This window comes from Tenrec ecaudatus, chromosome 11 (assembly GCF_050624435.1).
Source record: "Tenrec ecaudatus isolate mTenEca1 chromosome 11, mTenEca1.hap1, whole genome shotgun sequence".
Lineage (NCBI taxonomy): Eukaryota > Metazoa > Chordata > Mammalia > Afrosoricida > Tenrecidae > Tenrec > Tenrec ecaudatus.
The window spans coordinates 140,349,253-140,356,969 of NC_134540.1; the positions used below are offsets into that span (position 1 = coordinate 140,349,253).

General features: G+C 40.0%; 1 pseudogene; it reads left to right on the forward strand.

Annotated features, from left to right (window-relative positions):
- Positions 1-552: 552 nt before the first annotated feature.
- On the forward strand, positions 553-1,230 carry LOC142461088 (FUN14 domain-containing protein 2 pseudogene; annotated as a pseudogene).
- Positions 1,231-7,717: the final 6,487 nt, after the last annotated feature.

Sequence of the window (7,717 nt, forward strand, 5' to 3'; positions counted from 1 at the left end):
TTGTTTCTTTAGTCTACCTGGACTACCACAAAAAAAAAAATATATATATATATATATCATTTGAAAATAGTGAGAGTTTCAATTCTTCTTAACTAATCTGTAGTTCTTTTATTTGTTATTATTATTATCATTATTTCATTATCTAATATCTCTAGCTAAGACTCCAGCAAAATTCTGAGTAATAGTTGTGACAGGGGGCATCCTTTGTATGGCTCCTGTTTACAAGGGCAATGACTTCAGTTTTTCTGCTGGGAAAAATATTAGCCATTTTCTTTGCATATATGGCCTGTATTGAGATGAAAATTTTCACGTCTATTCTCATTTTGTTGAGTGTTTGTATTTTACGTGATATGTTAGGTGATCTGTTGGGTTCTTGTTTTGGTGGTGGATTACATTAATTATTTTTCTAATGTTAAACCATTGTTTTGTGCCTGGTATGAATCCTCCTTGACCCATGTGTTAGTCCGGGTAGACTAGAGAAACAAAGTCATAATCACACAAATATGTATAAGAGAGAGTTTTATATAAAAGGTGCTTATATATTAAGAAAGCATGCCACGTGCCGGAAGCCAGCGGGTGGCGACGACCGGCTTACCGGTGGTGTTTCATCGCACTGAGACCCTGCGGGTGACCTCGCGAAACCAGCTCGCCGAAATGGCTGCTTTTCATCGCACTGAGACCCTGCGGGTGACCTCGCGAAACCAGCTCGCCGAAATGGCTGCTTTTCATCGCACTGAGACCCTGCGGGTGACCTCGCGAAACCAGCTCGCCGAAATGGCTGCTTCCAGTCAAGGAAACTTTGATGGAAATTTCGAGCCTCTGGACCTCGCAGAATTTGCTAAAAAGCAGCCATGGTGGCGCAAGTTGTTCGGCCAAGAATCTGGGCCCTCTGCCGAAAAGTATAGTGTGACCACACAGCTGCTCATAGGAGGCGTCACCGGATGGTGTACGGATTTCATATTCCAGAAGGTTGGAAAGTTGGCGGCAACAGCTGTGGGCGGTGGATTTTTCCTCCTTCAGATTGCAAACCATACTGGTTACATCAAGGTTGACTGGAAACGAGTAGAGAAAGATATGAGGAAAGCCAAGGAGCAGTTGAAAATTCATAAGAGCAACCAAATCTCTAGCGAAGTCAAGAGCAAAGCAGAAGAGGTGGTATCATTTGTGAAGAAAAACGTCCTTGTGATGGGGGGTGGGGTTGGAGACTTTCTGCTGGGCATGGCATCCTAAGATGGACAACCTCTGTGTTGTTTTTCCCTCCATCATCTCATCAGAATATGTCAGTTGTGTTTTTCCAACCAGAAGCCTCTACACTCCATCATAGGACATTGACTCTCCCTTCGTCTTCCTCTCCTCCTGTGCCTTCCTCCTGCACTGACTGATAAGAATAGCTCTCTATTGGTACGAGATAGCTTAGTACTGACCTGACTTGAACTTGAAAATGATGGAAGATACAATAGACCTTAGCTTGTCCAACCAGCACTCTCCCTACAGGGCTAGTCTGGAGGTCCGCAAGAATGTGTGTCTCCCCATCATAAGCTGCAAGCTGGCCCACCCAGAAGGATGATTGGATCCTAAAATGTTGCCCCAAATTGTTGATTTGGAAAAGAAATAGCAAGTAGACATCTTGTTCAACATGGAAAGGACCTTGAATACATTTGTCTTCATGAATCAAAAAAAGAAAAAGAAAGCATGCCAATACAGTCCATTCTAACTCCATAAGTTCAATATTGGCCCATATGTCGAATACCATTTATAAATTCCTCATCAGACTCATGAAACACATGCAATGATGCCAAATGCAGGATGATCATAGGTCAGTGGGTAGAAAGTCTGTGGATCCAGTGGCATTGTAGCATCTCAGGGCTGGCAGGGATCTCCACGTGGCTTCTCCAGCACCCAGGGCCACATCAGGGTATGTTCACATGGCTTCTCTTCAGGGATGTCTCACAGGGAATCAGCCTTCCCAGTAGTGAATCTCCTAGGGAGTGAGCTGAGAGAGAGGTAGTGTCTCCCATTTCCAAAAAGGAATACAGGATTTCCCAGAATTCTCAGGAGGCCATGCTCACACAGAGGCCTCATTGGCTATGATCTGATTGATAGACTAGACTCTACCCCTTCACTCTTAATCCTCTAGAGTCCCAAAGTGACACCAAATTATGTAACTACCACAATACAGATGCATTATTCTTTTGATAGGTTATTGGCTAATATTTTGTGAAAAATTTTTTTGCATCTGGGTTGTGGTATATAGTTTTCCATCTTGAGAATGACTTAGCCTGGTTTTAGTATCAGGATTATGCTACCTTCACCCAAAAAAATGCAGGAGTTTGCTGTCATTTCCTATATTCAGAAATTTTTTATAATTGTTATTTCTTCTGTATTGTCTATTTCTCTCTTCAGTTCTAAAAGCGTTATATATTTGTATTTTGAGAGTCCCTTCTTTGGATGCATACATGTTTACTATGGTTATGTCTTCAAGTGCTGTTGTCCCTTTAATAATTATGCAATACCCTTTTTTCAGTTTCTAACGATGAATTTTGCTGTATACTCTATTTTATTAAAGAGTAATATTTCCATTCTGCTTTTTTTGTTGCCATTAGTTTTGTTTATTTACCCCTCCTTTAAGTTTTGGTCTATTTTTATCTTTGTGTCTGAGGGTTTCTTGTGAGCAACATATTAATGATTATTATTTTCTTGTCCATTCTACTACCCTTCTATCTCTTGACAAGAGAGTATTCAATCTCTTAACAGTATTTCAATTAACACATGTGAGTTTATTGTGTGTGTGTGGTATTTCGCTGTTCTATCTATATTTATGAATTGTTTTGAATATTATTTTAAGTATGCTGATTTCTCATGGAGTTGTATGTTGAGCTCAGGCTTGTTTGCTGTTGTTGTTGATTATTTCCCCCAGAGTATCCTTGAGTATTTTTTGTAATGCTGATCCCATTCTTTTCAATTCCTTCAACTTCTAATTGCCTCAAAAATAGTCTTACTTCTCCCTCATAATCCATTGATAATTTTGCTGGATAGAAATCGTTGGTTGGCAATATTTTTCTTTTAAGATTTTATATATGCTGTTTCGTTGGATTCTTGTCTACGTGATTTCTGCTGAAAACTCTGAGCTTATTCTTATGTTTTCCTTTGTAGGTGAGGTTTTGTGTTTTGTTTTTTTCTATTTGCTCTTAGGAGTCTGTCCAAGTCCTTCCTAGTGGAAAATTTGACTTTGATATGTTGTGATGTTTTTGTTTTGGATTCTTTCCTGTTTGGGGCTCTCCACTCTCTGGAGATTAATTGTCTCCTCTTTTATGCTGGTTGGAAAGTTTTCTTCCAGGACATATTTATATTGATTTTTTCTCTCTCTCTATTTCTATTGTGGAATGAAAGTTGGTCCTCTTGATAGAGTCCTATATAATTTTCTTAGACTCCTCTGATCTTTGTCTTCATCGTTTCTGTACAGGTTGGTTTTGAGAGATTTGACTTTATGCTCACTAATTCAACTGTCTATTTTGTTTTGATTTCAGTTAAATTACTCTGTTCTTTTAAAAGGAACCCTGATGGCTTGGTAGCTATGAATGAGATGCTGTGTCAGACAGGGTTCTCTAGAGACATAAAACCACAATGCTAGTACTTTTAAATATATTTGTTTAGATAGATAGACATATAACATAATAAATAAACAGTGAATTAACTTACAAAGCAGTACAAATGGTTCAATGAGACTCACTCCCGTGAGACAATTGTGAGACACTGGCAGTCCTTCAAGTCTTGAGGGCCGCCAGGTAGTCCTCTGTAAAGCAATTAAAGCTGTCAGGACATAGGCAGCAAACAGCAAGGCAAGTCACCAACAGTCAGCCAGAAGACAGGATCTGACAGTCCCCAGCTCAAGAGATGTAAATTCCAATGATGCGGCGAAGCAGGTCTTGAAGGAACCTCAAATTACAGCAACACAGTCCATGGGTTAGGTGTTCCACAGATAGTGTAGTTTTCAAATTGAGGCACAGAACAAGCAAGGCAGCCGCACACTGGTCTGATGATCAAAGAGAAGAGACAAGAAAGGCGAGGCTTGCCAAGCCATTTATCTCTCTGCCCTTCCATTAATCCTAAATATTTATTGATCAGTTTGGCACAATAAACTAACTACCTCAGATACTAATCACAAAGTCAGTAATTTGAAATCACTAGCCACTCCACAGAATGATCAGGCTTCCTACTCCTGTGAAGAAGTTCAGTCTCAGAAACTCACAGAGCCATTTCTAAACTGTCCTAAATAGTCCCTATTAGTTAGCAGCAACTCACCTTGAGGCTGTGTGATACCCTTAAAAGAAACAACTGCAGCAACATGAACCAGCACCCCTCCCAAGCCTAATAGCTGTACCATAACATCACAGTGACAGCAGTCAGTCTCATTACACACAAAAAACCAAAAAAAGCAGGCATAAAAAGTGAAAACCCTAATTTAATTTCTGGGGCCAACAGGAAACACACTGGAAATCTGCATTAGTGGTTTGGCTCTTTTCGGGTGTCATATACCTCTGTTACCGTGGTGCTCACCTTCTTGGCTTACCTTAGATGTTTCATCTTGTAAGGTTCTAGTAAGGATTCTACTTTGGGGGTTGTCTTTTCTTTTCTTTCTTTTGTTTCAAATTCTTTCCATTGTCCCCTTGAATATCGCTTGTAAATACCTGAGCATCATTCATTCTGATTCTTTTTTGGTAGTCACAGGGTCCTTTTTTTTTCAGAACATCTCTTTACATCTGAGTGTGTTTCATAAGCCTGTTTTCTTGATTGCTTGTGTGGACTGATAGTGACTGCTGTCTCTACGACATTGTGGTACCACTATCAGAATTGAGAGAGATGTTAGTAAAAGTCGGTTTAGTGTCTTTTTCAAAGACTGCCACAAGAATAATAGAATTCACAAAAAGAGTAGGGAGAAATGGGAGAGTGTAAAGGAGAGAGAAAAAAAGGGGGGGAAGCAAAATTGAGCTAAATAGAGTGAAAAGCAAGCAGTTGGTAAAAAGAAGGGGAAATGAAAGTTCTAGAAAGGAGAACAAAGGGGAGCATCCATTGTGTAGGGGTAAAAAGGACAGGGAAGAAAGAAAAAGAGAATAAAGAAACAAAAGAGGAAAATAGAGGAAAAAGGGAAAAACAACAAGAAACAGTAAGACTGTATTTGGGCGAATTCTTTCATCAGCTTAAGAGTGCAGAAAACACAGAGTCTGTCTGGCTGAGGTACTGGGCCTTGTGGTCACTCCAGGTCTGGCCAGAGCTTGTCACTCCATGTCTGGCTAAGACTCTACACAGTGTAGGCCAAGCAACAAGCCAAATGGGCTTCAAGTCCAATGCTGATTTGTGCCAGGCTTGTCCAGGTGATCAGGCTGTCTGGGTTTTATGGGCTGTAGGATGGACACTGCACTGTAGGATGGGCACTGAATTATCATGGCACCAAGCCATGGGGATCCAGAGATGTGATGCTAGACCATGCTAGGCAGGTTGGGACACAGGGCCATCAACCAAGTTGTGTGCCAGGCTGCACAGACCTGGTGTAAGTGCTGAGTCCAATGCGTACTCACTGGTGTACTCAATAGTGCAGGATTCTATGTTGGGCCCTGCCCTACATGGACTGAGAAGTTCACGTGGGCTCCAAATTTAATGAGGTGCTGTGTTGGGCCTGGCTAGGGTACTGGGCCATGTGGGAGCTGGGTTGGGTCCTGAATTAGTGCTGAGCCATTTCCAATCTGGTGGATCACTGGGCTGTGTGGATTACACGGGCTCTCGGTTGGGAATTGAGCCATGCTTGGCATAACTGGGGCCCAATGTTACATGGGCCCTGGTTCACTAGGCCATGTTGATCTTACATGTCTTGGGGTAGGTGCCAGCCTGTGCCATGCCTGAGTGTGTACAAGGTGTGTTTGGCCTGGTTGGGTTGCCGAACTGCGTGGGCTGCATGGATCCTGATTCTACCTTCTTTAGAGGCTTCCTGCCTCATTGAATATTTTTCACATAGAATCTTTCATTATTCCAACTGAGGACTTGAAGGACTTCTGCATTTCTTTCTGCCGGAGATGTGCATATATTGCTTTTTTTCCTTTTGTGTCCTAATTCCAGGATTTTTGCGCATTGCATTATAGTACTCCCTGGGGTTGCTGCTTTTGGGAATTTTGTGTAGCCCTTTTATTTCATCATATCTTCCATTTGTTTTATCAACTCTACACTCAAAAGCGAGTTACATATTCCCTTCTGGCATGCACTTTCCTTTATTCCTTTACTGTCTCTTTAATAATTATTTTTCTTTGTGTATGATAATACTAATATTATCCCATGATGCACTTAGTGTTTCGTCATTAGTGTTGAGATGTTATACTATCCAAATTCAAGTGGGATATACTCCAAATCAGATTGTAAATTTTGCCTCGTGGACTTGTTTTAATTTTCTACAGCTTCAATCTGATCTTACATATGAGAAATTGATGATCAGCTCCACAGACATCCCTGGCCTGATTTTAGGTGATGATATTAAACTTCTACATCATCTCTTCCCACAAATTTAAACTATTGAAAATCTGTATATTTCATCTAGCAGAGTCCAGGCCCAGATGTATAGTTGCTGTTTATATTGTTTTCTTAAAAAAGCATTTTCAATGAAAAATAAAATCAGTGGCCTCCCAAAACTCTTTAATGTGATCTCTTTTTTTCATGTCTATCACCAAAGGAACCAACTGCTGATATTTCCTCTTTGTTTACAACCTCTGCATTCCAATCACAAGTAATCACCAATGCCTTTGATTATATGATTGATGAATTTCAGACTGAAGATGGTGGTAGAAAATTTCAATTTTCTCATCGTTAGCTTTAGTGGTTATTGCATAAATTTAAATCATAGTTGTAGTAATTGTTCTTCCATGTAGCCATATAGATATTATCCTATAGAAGAGATAGTTGGCATTCAAGGTAGATCTTAAAATGTTGTTTTTACTGATATATGTGGTGCCATTCTTTTTGATTTTGTTATTCTGGGCATAATAAACCACATAACTGTCTACTTTAAAATTTCCATTATCTGTCAATTTTAGCTCACTAATGTTTAGGATATCAATCTTTATGTGGTTCATTACATTTTTAATAACTTCCAATATGCTTAGATTCATACGTTATACATTACAAGTTTGGATTAATAATGGATGTTTTCAGCTGTTTCTTTTCATTTTGAGTCATGTGTAAACAGGAAATAAAGATTCCAGAAGCCTTGCTCAACCCACATGAATAGAGTACTCAACTTTCAGGAGCCAGTTCTTTTTCAGTCCTGTTTTGTGTACCTTGTAATCTGATGAGTTCATATTCCGGCACATACCAAACAATTTCACAGTCTACTCACAGTTTTCTGTGATTGAGTTTTCAATAGTAGATTGCCTCTTCCTAGTCTGTGCTTTATATTCTGAAAGTTCTGCTGAAACCTGTTCATCATTTGTGACCAACTGAGCATTTTAAATATTGGTGGTATAGATATTTAGCTTCATAGCAACCTGTAGCCATCACAGTTCAACAAATTCACAGACAAATGGGGATGTGATAGTAAGGTGTACTGTGCCAATGAGGCATGTGGATGAGTTTAATGATGTCACAGTTAATTGGAGGGTGACCAAGATAAGTGACCCTTCTAGTCTGGCTTTGCTATCTCTCCCTGGTGATCAGTTCAGCGGGCTCCCTGAGTTTG